Below are 18,440 nucleotides of genomic sequence, written 5' to 3' on the forward strand. Positions count from 1 at the left end.
CTTCTCTTCAGAGAGTTGTCAGAGCTTGGGGTGGATCACTTCAAACCCCTCATATCTATGTTATTTTGTTGGCACAGTATCTCAGTATTCAACCTAGAATGTGTACCAGCCACTTAAGATGCTTCATAAGGCCACATTCACTGGCCAGAAATTCTCGTCACTTACTTACACACCTGAGCACCGAAGAATTGATGCTTTCAACTTGTGGTGTTGGAGAAGACTCTTGATAGTCCCTTGGAATGCAAGGAAATCAAACCAGTCAATCCTAAAGGAAATCAACCCTGAATATTCTTTGGAAGGACTGATGCTGAACCTGAAGCTTCAATACTATGGCCACCTGATGTGAAGTGTCCACTCATTGGAAAAGACCCTGATGCTGGGAAAAATTGAGGGCAAGAGGAGAAGGGGGTGACAGAGGATGAGATGGTTGGGTAGCATCACAGCTCAATGGACATGAATCTGAGCAAACTTTGAGAGATAGTGAAGGACAAAGGAGCCTGGCATGCTGTAGTCCATGGGGTCACAAAGAGTCAGACACAACTTAGCAACTGAACAGCAACAAAATTTAAGAAAAAATCATAATGTGAGCGATTTCTTGGAAAACTTACATTGTTACTTTCAGACATTCCATACTAAAGGAAAAAGAAAACTTTCTTTATAACCAATCAGTGCTATTATTGACAAATTTGTCTAATAACATTATTCCCAAAACTTTCTCTGATCAAGACCAAAAAGAACTTGTTTGGGTTACCATGTAACTTGAACAAAATTAACACAGTGCTGACTAAAACTTTGTAATATTAACTTAAAATAAAAAGTTAATTCTCTTTTAAAACTTTTTTCCTAATTATTGAGAATAGCCTGAGGTTTGTTCTTTCCATGAAATATTAATATTTTACATTGACTTTTTCCCTCATTTTGGAATGACTAATAAGTACTCTACATTTTTCAAATAGTTAACTCTGAAACCTCTCTTTTGAGTTAAAAAATTAATGGCTTTTAAAACCAAGTGGACACTACAAAAAGAGACACAAGACACTCAACAGCTGCAATCAGCTTAAATTTGAGGGTGTATCATTATATAGGCATATGATTGCATAATAACGAATACACAGAGAGTACATTAGTTTTCAGATGACCACAGTTCAGTGGCTCAGAACAATGCAATTTTCTTTTCTTACAGTTTTGTAAATTAGATGTTTGACACAGGTCTCACTGGGGAAAAAATCAAGAATGTAGGATTGCATTGAGGTTTGAGAGAAGAATTCATTTGCAATTCCCAGCTTGTGGAGGCAGTGTGCACCCCTTGGCTCATGGCCCCCACTCTCCACCCTCCAAGCCAGTGTCGTTGCATCTTCATGCCCATTCTTTCATAGTCACTCTCCTCTGATTCTGAACTCTGCCCCTCTTCTACTTTTAAGGACCCTTATGATTATATTGGACTCACCTGGTTAGTCCAGGATAATCTTCCTATCTTAAATTTGGCTGATTAGCAACCTTAAGTCCATCTTCTCGATACCTGAATTTTCCTTTTTTGTGTGTGTAAGGTAATACATTCATGAGGCACACTGGTGGCTCCATGGGAAAAATTCACCTGCCAGTGCAGGAGAATCGCTGACCTCAGAAGATCCCCTGGAGAAGAAAATGGCAACCCACAGGCAACCCAAAGTATTCTTGCCTGGGAAATCCCATGGGCAGAGGAGCCTGGCAGGTTACAGTCCATAGAGTCACAAAGAGTGAGACACAGCTGACTGACTGGGCATGCACGCAGAGAGGGTTACTCTGGAATATGCTCTCACCAGCACACGGGGTTCCCTGTGATCCATGTTCTACAATAGTTTACACTTTGTGTCTAGAGACTCATCAAACAGCCGAGCCCTTCCCATTCAGAAGTGATGAGAATAACCATCTCCTCGATTTTGTATCACATTTCCACTTATTTTTATCAAAAGCATCTTGATCCTCTCCTAAATACAGTTCCAACAACCTTGGATCCTCACTCCCGTGATCAGCCTGAACCCTGAATCCAGGGACCAGACCAGAATGAGCTGCTGTAAACCCATTCCACAGAATCTATTAATATACTCTTCCCATCTTGTCTCTATACCCAAGCAAACTACAATCTCTTCTGCCAATTATAAACTGAAAACCCCACATTGCACATGAAATGTATCCAGATTATTGGAGAAAATGTTAAACCACCAACCCACATACAAACCCAACTCTGTTCCCACCAGTGCTTACAGAGAGCAGAGTATAAGCTGAAGTCCTGCCAGCAAAATGCCATTTCTTATTCTTGTTCATATACAAATATGAAGACCTGAGAAAATTCCATTCCAGGACCTTTATAGCTTAATAACATACATCCTATTTTAGCTTAGAAACTGTGAAACAGATCAGGTTTGCGAGATTCATAAGATTAATTAGCCTTAAACATGCCATAAATATTTTGAGCTAGCTTCTCGCCCTCACATTCATCATGAAGTGAGAATATTCCCATTTTAAGTATGCAGATAATGCTACAGCACATTGTTTTATATGCATGAGTATCATTTCAAAGTGCTTAGAAAAAAATACATTTCTGAAAATAAGTGAATCCCAGAATTACCAGAATAGAATAGAACTCTTCCAAGGATAACAGTTCCAGTACATCCAAGAGAGTTTTAGTTATCATATTTTAACAACCCATATTTTATGACTTTTTTTACCATTTACAAAACATTTTTATTTAAACATGGTCTCTGGTTTTTCACAGCCCCCTTGTGAGTAGATAAAATCATTATCAATAATATCACATCATTAATATCATTATTAGTCAAAGTTAAGTGAGTTGCCCAAGGTCACTGGCCTAGAATGATAAAATTAAGACACAAATTCTAACCAACAACTTTTAAATAAAAGAGAATCCACTATAAGCAAGGTGAAAAGACAGCCTTCAGAATGGGAGAAAATAATAGCAAACGAAGCAACTGACAGAGAATTAATCTCAAAAATATACAAGCAGCTCCTGCAGTTCAATTCCAGAAAAATAAGAGACTCAAATCAAAAAATGGGCCAAAGAACTAAACAGACATTTCTCCAAAGAAGACATACAGATGGCTAACAAACACATGAAAAGATACTCAGTATCACTCATTATCAGAGAAATGCAAATCAAAACCACAATGAGGTACCATCTCATGCCGGTCAGAATGGCTGCTATCAAAAAGTCTACAAACAATAAATGCTGGAGAAGGTGTGGAGGAAAAGGAACCCTCTTACACTGTTGGTGGGAATGCAAACTAGTACAGCCACTATGGAGAACAGTGTGGAGATTCCTTAGAAAACTGGGAATAGAACTGCCATATGACCCAGCAATCCCACCGCTGGGCATACACACCAAGGAAACCAGAATTGAAAGAGACATATGTACCCCAATGTTAATCACAGTGCTGTTTACAATAGCCAGGACATGGAAGCAACCTAGATGCCCATTGACAGATGAGTGGATAAGAAAGCTGTGGTACATATACACAATGGAATATTACTCAGCTATTAAAAAGAAAGGATTTGAATCAGTTCTAATGAGGTGGATGAAACTGGAGCCTATTATACAGAGTGAAGTAAGTCAGAAAGAAAAACACCAATACAGTTTATTAATGCATATATATGGAATTTAGAAAGATGGTAATGATGACCTTATATGCAAGACAGCAAAAGAGACACAGATGTAAAGAATAGACTTTTGGACTCTGTGGGAGAAGGCGAGGGTGGGATGATTTGAGAGAATAACATTGAAACATGTGTATTATCATATGTGAAACAGATCACCAGTTCAGGCTCGATGCATGAGACAGGGTGCTCGGGGCTGGTGCACTGGGATGACCCTGAGGGATGGGATGGGGAGGGAGGTGGGAAGGGGGTTCAGGATGGGGAACAGATGTACACCCAGGGCGGATTCATGTCAATGTATGGCAAAAACCACTACAATATTGTAAAGTAATTAGCCTCCAATTAAATAAATTAACTAAATTTTAAATAAATAAATAAAAGAGAATCCACACTTATTTTCAGTGGCAACCTACTTAAAACCTGTTCAATTTTTCTAACATTTAAGTCTGTGCCTTTGAGCTTACATGTTGGCTCAGACAGTAAAGAATCTGCTTGCAGTGCCAGAGACCCAGGTTCAATCCCTGGATCGGGAAGATCCCCTGGAGAAGAAAATGGCAAACCACTTCAGTATTCTTGCCTGTAAAATTCCGTGAACAGGGGAGCCTGGTAGGCTACAGTCCATGGGGTCACAAAGACATTTAAGTCTATTCCTTATATATAGCCCTTACCTTGTGATTCTTACATGTAGTAACAGATCATTTAAGTAGCCATTTAATTCTTTCTTCTTGGAATATTAAATTCCAAATACAAACAAACAATATATTTTGTTTCTCTAATTTTATCTTTATTCTTCAGTTTTTTTAAATCCACTTTGTTCAAGTTTTTACTCCTCTAAACTTGTGAAGGACAAAACAGGTATAGATAAGTGATTAAAACAATCTGAAACCATAATTTCATTTTTAAATTTTTAACCCACTTTATTAAGTATAATTGATATGCAAATAAATGCATGCATTTAATATATGCAATTAGATGATTTTGCCCATATGCAAACACCTGTGATAACTTTACCATGATTGATCAAAGTATCAGAGGTGCCAAACACCTTCCAAAGTTTCTTTCTTTCTTTATTTTTTTACAGTGAGAGCACAACATGAAGTCTACTCTCTTAAATTTTGAAATGCCTGGATGCTATGTTGTTTACTGTAGGCACTGTGTTTCTAGAAATTTATTCATCTTGCCTAGCTAGTTAAACATGGGTATAGTGTTTAGTTTTATAGTGTTTAGTTTAGTCATTAAACAATTCCCAATTTCCCCAACCCCACTGGCATCCATTATTGCATTTTATGTTTCTATGAGTTTGACTGTTTTAAATGCCACATGTAAGTGGAATCATGCAGTGTTAGTCCTTGTCTGGCTTATTTCACTTAGCATAATGTCCTCCAGGTTCATCCATGTTGTTGCAAATGACAAGTTTTACTTCTTTTTAATTTTAAATGCAGTATTTTGTTTTGTTTGGTTTTTAACTCCAAACTATGAATTTAACTGGGCTTCCCAGGTGGCTCAGTGATAAAGAATCTGCCTGCAGAGCAAGAGATACAGGTTTGATTCCTGGATCACGAAGATCCCCTGGAAAAGGAAACGGCAACCCACTCCAGTATTCTTGCCTGGAGAACTAAAAACCAAAGGGTCACAAAGAAACTCTGGAAGGTTTCAGGCACCTCTATTACCCCCATCAATCATGGTAAAGTTATCTTCCGTGAACAGAGGAGCCTGGCAGGATACAGTCTATGGGGTCACAAAAGAGTCGGACATGACTTAGTCTAAACAACAACAGCATGAATTTAACTGGGGAAAGAAAATATAAGGTCAAGTGCACAGGACTACTAACTGTATACTTGTGTTTTCTTAGAAATGTGTGCTTTTCATTGTGCATTTTTCTTTTCTCTAAGCAAATTATGGGTTTATCCTTCTTGTCCCACCCAACCAGGTGCTGGGATCTCTCTTAACAGCCTCTGACTTCCTGGGCATTCTGCTCTCCCTCCGGGTCTGCTTCTCTGTACATATCCTCATGCTCTAGACCAGGAGTCACAAATTATAGCCCCAAGGCCAAATCCAACCCAGCATCTGCCTTTGCCAATAAAACTTAATTGAACCATGGTCAGCACATCCATTTGTATGCAAACCGTCTGTGGCTACCTTCCCTCTATAATGACAGACCTGAGTATTTGCTACCGAGACCACATAGCCCATAAAGCCTAAAATATTTACTATTTGACCCCCTTCACAGCCCACCCCCTACTCTAGACTAACGCTTGCATCAGATTCATATGTGAAATAATTTTAAAATACAGGTGCTCAGGCCTCACACGCAGACATTATACTGTATTAAGCCTGGGGCAGGCTCTAGATATCTGAACTTTTACCAAGTTCCAGAGGTGATGGCGCAGTGAGGGTCTCCAACTGCAGAAGGTATACCCCAGGTTCTCTGGTCCATAGGGGATTCTTCGCTGTAACTCAACTCTGGTGTTTCCTGAGCCATAGGACAGATGGAGGTTTCAACTGCCCATCTGTTCTCAAGATGAATGCTGATGCTCCCATGGGAACCATATGCTATTTTTCTGCCCAACATTCACAGTCTTTTCCTCTATAAAGTTGCTCTGAGCATGCTCTGAGAAATCATTCCTCCCCAACCCTCCATCACGTGGTTCCAGAAATAGACATCTAATGGGTCAGAGTCAGGCCTGACCCATTAGAATATCCTGTCCCCTGTGAGTGAGTCACAGGTGCACAAGCCACCCCAGAAACAGACCAGCTCAGATCAGGTCACCAACTCAGCCAGAAAATACTACTCACTGACTGCCTATTGCATCAGTTTATTGTTGCTGCTTTAACATATTCTCCCAAACTCAGAGGCTTAAAACAACACAAATTTATAACCTGTAGTTTTCATTGATCAGGAGTCTGGTGAGCTCAATTGTGTCTCTGCTTAGATTCACAGGCCAGAAACAGGGCATCCTATCATTTACTTCATTCATTTTTGAGTAACTGTACCATTTGGCTTCCCAGGTGGCTCAGTAGTAAAGAATCTGCCTGCCAATGCAGGAGATGCAAGAAATGCAGATTTGATCCTTGTATCAGGAGGATACCCTGGAGGAGGAAATGGCAACCCACTCCAGTATTCATGCCTGGAAAATTCCATGGACAGAGGAATCTGGCGGGCTATAGTCCCTGGGGTCGTAAACAATCAGACATGGCTTAGCAATTAAAAAAATGACAGCAAACTGTACCATTTATTATTTATTTGGTAGAGCTTATTTTTACTCCCCTAGTCATCCAAATATTTCAAGATTAAAACATATATATACATTTTTTTTTTAATTATTAGGAGCAAATTCTTGCAATTTCCCAGTTCAAGATATTATATGTACTTCACAAAATGCTGGACTGATTAGGAAAACTAGGCAAGCGCACTTCTCAGACTAAAAACAACTAATTCATAGGTTCCTCTGTCGTATCAAACGGTAAACCAGTAGAACCAAAGTTACAGTCCTAGGGTTTTTATCAGGCTTCACTTACTATCCTTTCTGTACAATCAGATGACACATATGACTTCATTTCCATGCACCCCTCACCTAGCATCCATGTGTGCTAAGTCGCTTCGATCGTGTCCAACTCTTTGCATCCCCACGGACTGTATAGCCCACCAGGCTCCTCTGTTCAGAGATTTTCTAGGGGATATTGGAATGGGTTGCCATTTCCTTCTCCAGGGGATCTTCCCAACCCAGGGGCTGAACCCACTTCTCTTACATCCCCTGTGGTGGCAGGCAGGTTCTTTACCACTGGAGCCACCTGGGAAGCTGGCACCTAGCATCCTTTTGTCCTTAATTATATGAGCAAGCACACAGGAGCGTGCTTTGAGGAAAGAGAACGTGAAGATGACCTTGTTTGGAAGCTGCTGCTATGAATGTTTCCCAGCTGGAGATTTGGTTCCTTAATTTTCAGGAGATTAAGAATTGAGTGGTTTGCTGAAAAGTGTTTCAATCTGCCCATTTAGAATTTCAATTTTTGAGCAGAGGTGGAGAGCCTTCAGAGGGAGAGTGTTTGGAGGCTGTTAAGAACAATGTCACCGAAAAGAAACAGTTTCCTGCAAAAGTTCTATTATGAGGAGTTGCCTGTGGCAGTTCTCAGTGTTTCTGCTGGGGCGCTGACAGCTTTTACTGATACTGTCTCCACGCACTGGTTATCACTTGTGCCCGTGCGTACTGTTCTCTGCATTCGGATTGGGTCATTTATTGCAAGTTTATTCAAGTCATTCCAGGCTCACAACCAACATTATCTTCAAAAAACAATGAGTGATGGTTGAGCTTTATATACTAAGAAAACACACAGAGAAAAATGGAACTTGACAAGCATTAGGCAAGAGTCTGCCAGAAATTAACTAAGTATGTCACGGCCAAGGGTAAGAAAATGACCACAGAAACACCAAAGCACTGCTGAATAAAAAATAAACAAAAGAAGAAGAAGAAAAAAAAAATGGTGGAGGAAAACAAAAACAAAACCCTGGGCCAGAACTAAAGCGGTCCTGCATTTTCACATGCCAAAAAATCTAATTAGGAAAGAAATCGTACACCAACATTCAGACTGTTATGAACTGTGAAGAAACACACAGAAACTTGAGGAAGGGCTGCCTGCGATTTTATAAACCATAACACAACAAAAGCAGGGTGTGATATAAATACATTTCCATACAGAGGTGATGGACTTTTTACTTCTCACTTGTGTCCATTGACCTGAGCTTGGGATTTTACAATCAACCTTGAAACGTTTCAAATATAATTGTTTGGTGGATTGGAATCAAATGACAGAAGACAGGCAGAATGGCCAGAGCACAATACTGGGCTGTTTTTTTTTTGGGGGGGGGTTCTTTCTTTTTTTCTTTTTCGGTGGAAAAACAGAGATAATGAGAAAACAGCCCAGATCTTCCTTACTGATCAATTTTCCATCTCTCTCCTCATTCCCAGAATGCTACCAGTCCTCTCACTTATATAACCAGCAAGTCATTGCCTTCTCCATAGCTAATAATAGCCTCCTGGTTTCTGTTTTATACTTGATCTGCAAACTGCTTCCCTGACAGCATTTTTTTTTTTTTTCAGGGAAAGCCCAATACGACTGACATTTAGAGAAGCAATCTGAAGAATTTCAGTAGAGGAAATTGATATTTCCCATCCAAATCGGGCAATACTCTGGAATTAAGAAGACATTAAAGCCTATAGAAAAAAAAAAAAGAGAAAGTATAAAGAGAAAGAAAATTAGGGCTTTGTGTTGTTTATTTGTGCTTTTTATTGTGTCTTAAAGCCTTATGTTGAACTCTCAGAGCAATTTTTCTGATTAAATTCTGTCTTTGATATAGGTTTTCTTCTCTAAACAATACATCTTTGATTTCAACCTTGAAAGTTGAGACTATCTGACAACACAGAAGTGCAAATTAGCAACTCCCTGAGTCTAATTGAGCAGATCCCCAAAGAGAACATTATAATGGCGCAGCACTGGCCACAAACCTCCACTGCAGAATTTTAATTTTGGGTTCTAATTGTTTAAGTGGCTTAACTTTTTACTTCTAGACAAGTCGTAAGCCTCCTCTAAAGGAATTATATCTGTGTTCACAGGCTCCTGCTGAAAATTGAAGTACACTGTCTGTGGTGGTTTCCTAGGGCCATCCTAACAAATTACTATAAACTGGGTGGCAAATTTAAATGCCAAAATTTAATTTTCTCACAGTTGTGGGGGCTAGACATACAAAATCAATGTGTTGACAGGGGCGTGCTCCTTCCAAAGGCGCTGGGGTGGGGGGAATACTTCTTTGCCTCCTGTAGCTTCTGGTGGTTGCCAGAGTCCTTCACTTATATTAATATCTACATCCCCCCACGGCCGTCCTTCGTGGTCCCACGCCATTCTCCCTGGATGCATGTGTGTGCAAATCTCCCTCTCCTTTCTCTTAAAAAGACACCAGTCACTGGATTAGGGTGAGCCAGGGGGGACCTCCTTTTAACTTGATTCTGCTTGCAAAGGCCACATCTCCAAATAAGGTCCCACTCACAGTTTCTGGAAGTTTAGAGGCTCGAGTGGACACCAATCAGTACAGGGCAATGTGTGTCCATCAAGCATCCTTCAGCATCCCCGCCTGCCCTTCGTTCTTTCATCTTTCATCATATTTGATCAGGTCAGTTTGTCCCTCAGCCCAGCACACACTCGTCTTCATCCTCGAGTGCCCCTTGCACAGTGTAACCTCCCCTCTTGAGGCACACTTTCTGCATTCACTCTTGCTGTTGTCTAATGCCTGCTTGTTTTAGCCTCCACAGCCAAGCTGATTATTCCAGCGTGGATCACCCTGATTTGTACCAGGCAGTCAGATGTCTCAACAAGAAGTGGATCTCACCTGCTCAGATGATCAATGGGAAGGACACATTTTTCTTTTTTATTTTATATTTAGTTTTTAAATTTTTGACTGCAGTGGGTCTTCTTTGCTGCACACTGGGCTTTCTCTAGTTGCAGTGAGCAGGGGCTCTTCTCTGGCTGCAGTGTGTGGGCTTTTCATTGCGGTGGCTTTCCGTCTTACGAAGCACTGACTCTAGGTGCACGGGCTTCTGTAGCTGCAGCACATGAGCTCAGTAGTTACAGCTCCTGAGCGCTAGAGGACAGGGTCAGTGATTCTGGCACACTGGCTTAGTTACCCCTGGGCATGTGGAATCTTCCTGACCAGGGATCCAATACGTGTCCCCTGCATCAGCAGGCAGATTCTTCACCACTGGGCCACCAGGGAAATCCAGTGACATATTTTTAAATGGCATAACAGTAGCAGATTCTGTGAAACTCCCTCCCTCATTGATCACCATTCTCCTCGGAAATACCAGCCCCCCTCCCACCTGATGTTGAAGCTGAAACTCCAATACTTTGGCCACCTGATGCGAAGAGCTGACTCACTGGAAAAGACCCTGATGCTGGGAAAGATTGAAGGCCGGAGGAGAAAGGGACGGCAGAGGATGAGATGGTTGGATGGCATCACTGACTCAATGGACATGAGTTTGAGTAAACTCCAGAAGTTGGTGATGGACAGGGAGGCCTGGCATGCTGCAGTCCATGGGGTCGCAGAGTCAGACACGACTGAGCAACTGAACTCCCACCTGATCTTGTGGAAGGAGCCACAGCTGCCCCTTTCCAGGGGCACAGTCTAGGGGAAGCACCTGGTCCAAGCTGACCCCTTGAGTGTCTGCCCTGTGATTGTTCAAACTCCCCTCCCTTACTGTTGGAAGACTTGAAGATGCCGGCCATCAGACTTTTTTGTTAGGGAAGAAGTCAATCTATAATGAAGGGAAGTAGAGGAGATACAAAGCAGAGCTGAGCGAATGGAGAGAATCCTCCCAGCATTTGAGAGACTGGCTGGTGTCTCATTTCCTGCTTCTGGATTCTGTGAACTAACAAATTCCTTCCATCCAGCGGAACCCAGGTGCGTTTGTGTTTCCCTCACTAAAATAACTTCAGGGATACAGACTAGCACATATCTGGCCTTGGCAAAATGTTAAAGCTGCGAGGAAAGATGTTGGACATTGTAATGGGTTGAATTCCACATATTGGAGTCCTAAATCCCAGCGTCTCAGAACGTGTCTTATTTAGAGACGTGGTTTTCGCAATGTAAGCAAGTTAAAGTGAGGTTGTTAAGGGTGGGCCCTAATGCAGTATGACCGGTGACTTCTCTGGGAGCTCAGATGGTGAAGAATCTGCCTGCGATGCAGGAGACCTGGGCTCGATCCCTGGATCAGGAAGATCCCCTAGAAAAGGGAATGGCTACCCGCTCCACCATGGGCCCAGGAGACCTGGGTTCAATCCCTGGGCTGGGAAGATCCCCTAGTAAAGGGAATGGCTACCTGCTCTACCATGGACCCAGGAGACCCGGGTTCAATCCCTGGGCTGGGAAGTTCCCCTAGAAAAGGGAATGGCTACCCACTCCACCATGGACCCAGGAGACCCGGGTTCAATCCCTGGGCTGGGAAGATCCCCTGGAGAAGAGAATGGCTACCCACTCTAGCATGGACAGAGGAGCCTGGCGGGCTAAAATCCATGGAGTCACAAAGAGTCGGACACGACTGAGTGACTAACACACGCGCACACACCTAGTCCAGTCTGGCCAATGTGCTTATATAAGGGGAAATTTGGACACAGAAGCAGACACACAGAGGGGAGGTGACATGAAAAGACACAGGGAGATGGGACCTTTCCGAGGCAGAGAGCCCTAGAACAAACCTTCCCCTTAGAGCTCTCAGAAGGAATCAGCCCTGTAGATACCTTGATTTCAGACTCCAGCTTCCAAATCTGTGAGGCGATAAACTTCAATTGTTTTCATCACACAGTTTGTGGTACGTAGCCCTAGGAAATGAATATGGACATTATTCACTCTTCACTAACAGGGAAAGAGTTAAGCCTACCTAATGTTTCAATTAATGTCAAAAGATCTAGAATCTGAATGACTGCTTCAAGATCTCCGGTCCAGTGGTTATTTCTATCATTTTACCCTAATTCATAGCCTAGAAGTTTTAACAAAAACTTCAAATGCACACCTTCCTTTCAGGAAGATGTTAAAAATAAAACCTTAATAAATCAGAAAAGTAAACGTATTAGAAGAAAGAAGACCATGTAGCCTGAACGTAGCCGTATTTATAGCAGCTGTCATGATATTAAGATCAAATCCTTTAGTTAAACATTCTCATTTAAAACCAATTTACATAAATAATGAGGACTCATTTCACAAAGAAACAGCTCTGGGAGAGAAAAACTGGAAGGTATGTAGAACACATCAGAGTCTAGGCTGGGCTGGATTTTCTACCATTACTCTAGGCAAAAAAAAAAAAGAAGAAGAAGAAAAATCCTAGAAATGTCTAGAATCTGAATGAATGCTTCAGGATCTCCAGCTCAGTGTTTATTTCCATCACATCGCTAGGGAAGCAGAGAAGTTACATTCTCTGAATAGAAGAAAAACAAATCTTAATCAGCTCAAGGAAACTTGTTTATTTTATATAAAAACTGGATTTAATTATGAAACTCTAATTTGCCTGCTGTTTTGTTGCAAATAAGGACTGTATTTTTTTTTTCTTCAGCTAACACCAACTGTAGATAGTTTCCATGATGATGTGTGCTAAGTTGCTTCAGTCATATCTGACTCTGCAACCTCAAGGACTGTAGCCCACCAGGCTCCTCTGGCTATGAAATTCTCCAGGTAAGAATACTGGAGTGGTTACCCTTCTCCTTCTCCAGGGGATCTTCCTGACCCAGGGATCAAACCCGCATCTCTTATGTCTCCTGCATTGGCAGGCATGTTCTTTACCACTAGTGCCACCTAGGAAGCCCATAAGTAGCTTCCATGGTCTCCCAGTATTCCCATTTGCTAGATTTTCCATATTAGAATGCCCTAAAATGTTAGATTCAGCTTGGTGACTTTGAGGGACATAATGTGTTTTTCTTACAGTGTCATAGGATGCTTTGATGTATTTATATTGAAATAATCTTCCATCTTCTTTAAGAATCTAACATGGTTCAAAATAGATATAAAAATAGATAACTAATAAGGACCTACTATATAGCACAGGGAACTCTGCTCAATACTATATAATGGCCTATATAGGAAAATAATCTAAAAAAGTGGATATATGTGTATGTATAACTGATTCACTTTGCTATACACCTGAAAATAGCACAGCATTGTAAATCAACTATGCCTCAATAAAAATTAAATTTAAAAAGTGTAAAAGTTTTGTGTCTAAGACCTCAATTGTTTAATGCCCTGAATATTGCATTTCAGTGTCTCTACTCAGTCTATTTTATCATGCAAATATTTGTTTCTTAGAATACTCTGATAAATGCTATGCTATCCAAACATTTACTCTTCTGTATGAAGTAAAACTCTATTTTACTCTCTAGGAAAAGGGGAGACCAGAGATGTTTCAGCCAGGAAACAACAAGAATACATTTGGATTTTGAAATATTACATTTGAAACCCTGAGAACGACATCAAAAGGTCCTTTATTTTCTCTTGTGTAAAATAAGAAGATCAGGAACAGCTTTCCACAGGAGGTGTGATTTAAGGTGCTCAGGAAGAGTGAACAGAATTTTAACTATGGGGCATGGGGGGAAAGGTGTTCCTGGCTTCAGGAACCAGTGTGTGCAAGGCATTGACCAGGAAAAGCAAAAGATGCCCATTGAGAAAAGTCGGAGTCTGTGGCTGGAGATTGGGTTGGAAAGGGAGAGAGGAAGCAGCACTTGAAAGCCTGTACACAATTCTCTGAGCAATTTGGATTTTATTCTGCAGGTGAATATCATCTACGACAAGTTTTAGAAACTTGTCGTTTGTCTGGCTCCAACTGAAAGATGGATTGGAGAAGAGCAATCCTGCAAGTTAAGTCCTGTGTATCTTTTCTTCTCAGCTCTCAAAATCCAAAACTCATTTAGAACCTCAAAGTCTCCTGAAATGGGACTGCTCTTCTCCACCCACTCTTGGTCTAGGTCCTTGTTGTAATTCACATGAAGTAAAGTTGACACACGATGTCGACATAGTAGATTTATCCCTTCCCAAACTGTGTGTCCTCTGGAATCTATTCCCTATGTTCGCCAGAGAGTACACAGCCAGAAATGTTCGCTGCTGGTATCTCCAATGGCACCTCATCTCCTACAGAATCAACTCCATTTTCTTTTGTATTCCTTTTTTAAAAATTTATTTTATTGGAGTATAGTTGATTTACAATGTTGTGTTAGTTTCTGCTGTATGGTGAAATGGTTCAGTTATACACACATGTACATTCTTTCTCATATTCTTTTCCATTATGGTTTACCACAGGATATCGGATGTAGTTCTCTGTGCTATACAGCAGGACCTTATTGTTTAGCCATTCTATCTATGACAGCTTGCCTCTATATAGAACAGAATCCATTTACATATAATCATCTTCTAATCCCAAACTCCCAATCCATCCACCCCTGATTCCCCCTCCATCTTGGCAACTACAAGTCTGTTCTGTATGTCTGCGTTTCTATTTCTTAGAAAAATTCACTTGAGTCGTTCTTTAGCTTCCACATATAAGTGATATTACACAGTATTTGCCTTTCTCCTTCTGACTTACTTCACTTAGTAGGATCATCTTTAGGATCATCGTTAGTAGGATCATCTATCTGTGTTGCTACAAATGGCATTATTTCATTCATTTTTAGGGCTGCGTTTTTTATACCACATCTTCTTTTTCCATTCATCTCCCAATGGACGTTTAGGTTGTTTCCACGTCTTGGCTTTTGTGAATAGCGCTGCTACAAACAGAGGGGTGCATGTAGCTTTTTGAATTATAGTTTTGTCGACGTATGCCCAGGAGTGGGATTGCTGTATTATATGGTGACTTCATATAATATAGCTTTTAGTTTTCGAAGTACCTCCATACTGTTCTCCATAGTGGCTGCTCCAATTTACATTCCCACCAACAGTGTAGGAGGGTTCCCTTTTCTCCACACCCCTTCCAGCACTTTTTCTTTGTAGATTTCTTTTTTTAATGATGGCCATTCTGACCATAGTGAAGTGGTAACTCCCTGTATAGTTTTGATTGGCATTTCTTTAATTAGCGATGTTGAGCATCTTTTCATGTGCCTGCTGGCCATCCGTACAATTCCATTTTCTTAGTGTACTCGCCCAGACTTTCCAAGTGATGAGCTACAGGAAGTAACCGGCAGTACCACCAACAGTAGACTCTGGACAAGGCTCTACAGGTCATGACTGGAGTCCCAAGTATCCCAATAAATCCATGTCCCCTAGGAGCGTACAGAGGACTAATTCTCTCCACTTACTTTGTCAGCAGTGCTGGCCCTACAGCCAGAGCTGTCATCCCTCCTGGCTTTATCCTGGGAGTGATATCCTGCTGGGTTTCTGCTGCCCCCAGAAGATTAAGATAGAGTCCCCCAGACAGCCCTTCAGTACTTCCTTGGCGTGACCATTCTCCATCCACAGCTGTGACCAGCAAGCACATCCTGCCAGAGGTCAGGAATTCCAGACCTTCTCTTCTCTGTTTTTTTCTATCCCCAGAAAGGTTAGGCAGAGCCAAGAAGAATCATGGAGCCCTGGTTAAACTCACATCCTTCAGAGTCAGGCTGCTCTGTGTTCTAATCCTGACTCTGCCAGTCAGAGGGTATGTGGTCTAAGGCTACTTGACTACATTCCACGCTTTGTGTTTTGTATTTCTCGTGTCCGTGGAAACAATGCTATCAACTGGGGAAAACATTATCTTAAGTTTTACACGAGATGATGCATGTAAAGAGTTTGGCACTATGCCTGAAACAAATTAGGACTCAGTACACTCAAATAATTGATACACTGAGGCACCCTTTTCATAGAAACATCATCACACACATATAGACACAAGGAACCATGGGGGAAGGAAAAAAGAAGAACTCTCAAACTGTTAATGACTAGTGATCTATTAATCTATTTAATAGCAGATCTGCTCATGGCTCTGTTCATGTAAAGAGTGTGGAATAATCCTGCCTATTTTTCTTTTGGAGAGATCCTTTTAAAAAAAATACTTTCTTATGTCTGAATACATTGAAATTCCTACAGAACAGCACTAAAATCATAAGACACTCTCCTACTTTTTTCATTTCCTTATTTACAAGAATATGTAAGTACACTAATATTGACCTAAGAAATTTTCATTTTAAATTGTTTTCACCCTGTATTCAAAACAAAATAAATTTAAAAAAAAGATTTGCTATTGTAAATACAAAAAGGAACACAGAATATAATAAATAATATGTTGGAGGGGACTTCCCTGGCATTACAGTGATTAAGACTTCACCTTCCAATGTAGCAGGTGCAAGTTTGAACTGTTGAGGGAGTTCAGATTCGACATGCCTCGTGGCTAAAAAACCAAAACATGAAACAGAAGCAATACTATAACAAATTCAATGAAGACTGTAAAAAATGGTCCACATCAAAAGAAATTATTTTTAAAATTAATATGGTGGAACTCATTAAACAAATTGTTGGGCCTGGAAAGCTAGTGATTTTTAATTTGGGATAGACAATTTGCTTTTCATATATTTCTTTATTTCAAATAGGATAAGAATGCCAGCCATCTTGGCTTTGTTGATCCCCATTTCTAATGACACTTTACAAGTACATTTTTGTTGTTATTGTTTGGTTGCTAAGTCATGTCTGACTCTTTCCCACCCCATGGACTATAGCTCATCAGGCTTCTCTGTCTATAGGATTTCCCAGGCAAGAATACTGGAGTGGGTTGCCATTTCCTTCTCCAGGTGTCTTTCCTGAGTCTCCTGCTTGGCAGACAAATTCTTTACCACTAATACACCTGTGAAGCCCACATAGTACATTGCTTTCTGCCATTCACCCACCTACCATGACCTTCTCTGGTCCTGCTTGCTTGTTGCACCAAATGCCAAACAAGTTGATGCGGCAACCTTTCTAGTACTTTTCCAGCAATCACTGCTGATCCATAAATTACAGTCATAGGTTATCCTTTATTCCACTGAAATATTGTGAGAAACCATTACATAAATGCTGTTTGAGTTCCTTCATGGATGGATGCCATATATAAAGCAAAATTATTAGCTTTGTATTTCAAACCTGAACCACATGACATACCAACAGTACAGAAGCAGGCACTTCTCTCTGACATCAATGGATGATTTATCTTCTCTCCCCTACTCCTTTCAGCTCTCTATATAGATTTAGATTTTCCTATCTGAATGATCTTTGTCAATTGGTAATTTAGATTTCTCACCAGATGTCACGTAGTTCTAGCATAAATACTTTTTAATTGTAAGTTAAATTTGTGGCGTTGCACATAGAGGTCAGTGCTTCCATGATAATCTAAAATGATAAGAAAGTCAAGATCATATGTTTTAATAAATAGTAAAATACAGTCTCAATTTTTCATCATGAATATTATTTATTTGGCGTTATCTAAAAAGGAGCCCTTTTAGTTATATGTAGAGCTGAAAAACATACTATTTCTACTTTGTTAATCATAAATTCCCATATTTTTGCAGTATGCCTTGTGCATGGGTTAAATAGACACATAAAACCTAAGTGAGTCACCTCACCCTTTGTCTTGGATCGTGCATATAAACACAACTTGATGGCTATGATTTTGTTGCTTGGTCAGCCATCTCTGTTAGCTAGCCTTTACTACTAACTTATATTCAAGTTATTTATCATGTATTACAGACAGCATAGGCTTTGCCCATTGGCTCAGTGGTAAAGAATCCACCTGCAATACAGGAGACGCAGGAGACCTGGGTTTGATTCCTGTGTCAGGAAGATCCCCTGGAGAAGGAAATGGCAACCGGCCCCAGTATTCTTGCCTGGAGAATCCCCTGGACAGAGGAGCCTGGCGGGCTACAGTCCATGGGGTCGCAAAGAGTCAGACACGCCTGAGCTACTGAGCACACATGCACACAGACTGCCTGTTTGTATCCTCCCCCTAAAATCCATATGTTGAAACTTTAACCTCCAATGGGATAGTATTTGGAGACTAAGGCAACTGGGGGTCAATGGGATTAGTGCCTTTGTAGGAAGAAACACAGAGAGCTTTCTTCCTCTCTCTCTTACTTCACTTTTGAGGACGCAACAAGAAGAGAGCCATCTACAATCCAGGAAGAACCTGACCGTACTGACATCTTAGTCTCCAACCTCCAACCTCCAGAACTGTAAGAAATAATTTTGTTGTTTAAGCTCCCAGAATAGGGTGTTTTTGTAATGGCAGCCCAAACTGACTGAGACAGCATGCTAGGGAAGGTCCTGT

The 18,440-nt window shown here is 40.8% G+C and overlaps 1 long non-coding RNA gene across 1 annotated transcript in view; it reads right to left on the reverse strand.

Annotated features, from left to right (window-relative positions):
• Window positions 1–15,852, reverse strand: part of LOC145534465 (uncharacterized) — a 57,697-nt gene extending 41,845 nt beyond the window's left edge. Inside the window, exons 1-2 of the long non-coding RNA XR_014074647.1 lie at window positions 14,760–15,852; window positions 11,935–12,015 (exon numbers count right to left, since the gene is read on the reverse strand). This is a non-coding gene — a long non-coding RNA (uncharacterized LOC145534465). The remainder of the gene's footprint in view (window positions 1–11,934; window positions 12,016–14,759) is intronic.
• Window positions 15,853–18,440: the final 2,588 nt, after the last annotated feature.

The sequence above is a fragment of the Giraffa tippelskirchi genome, chromosome 14 (genome assembly GCF_054371585.1).
Source record: "Giraffa tippelskirchi isolate mGirTip1 chromosome 14, T2T-mGirTip1v1.2.pri, whole genome shotgun sequence".
NCBI lineage: Eukaryota > Metazoa > Chordata > Mammalia > Artiodactyla > Giraffidae > Giraffa > Giraffa tippelskirchi.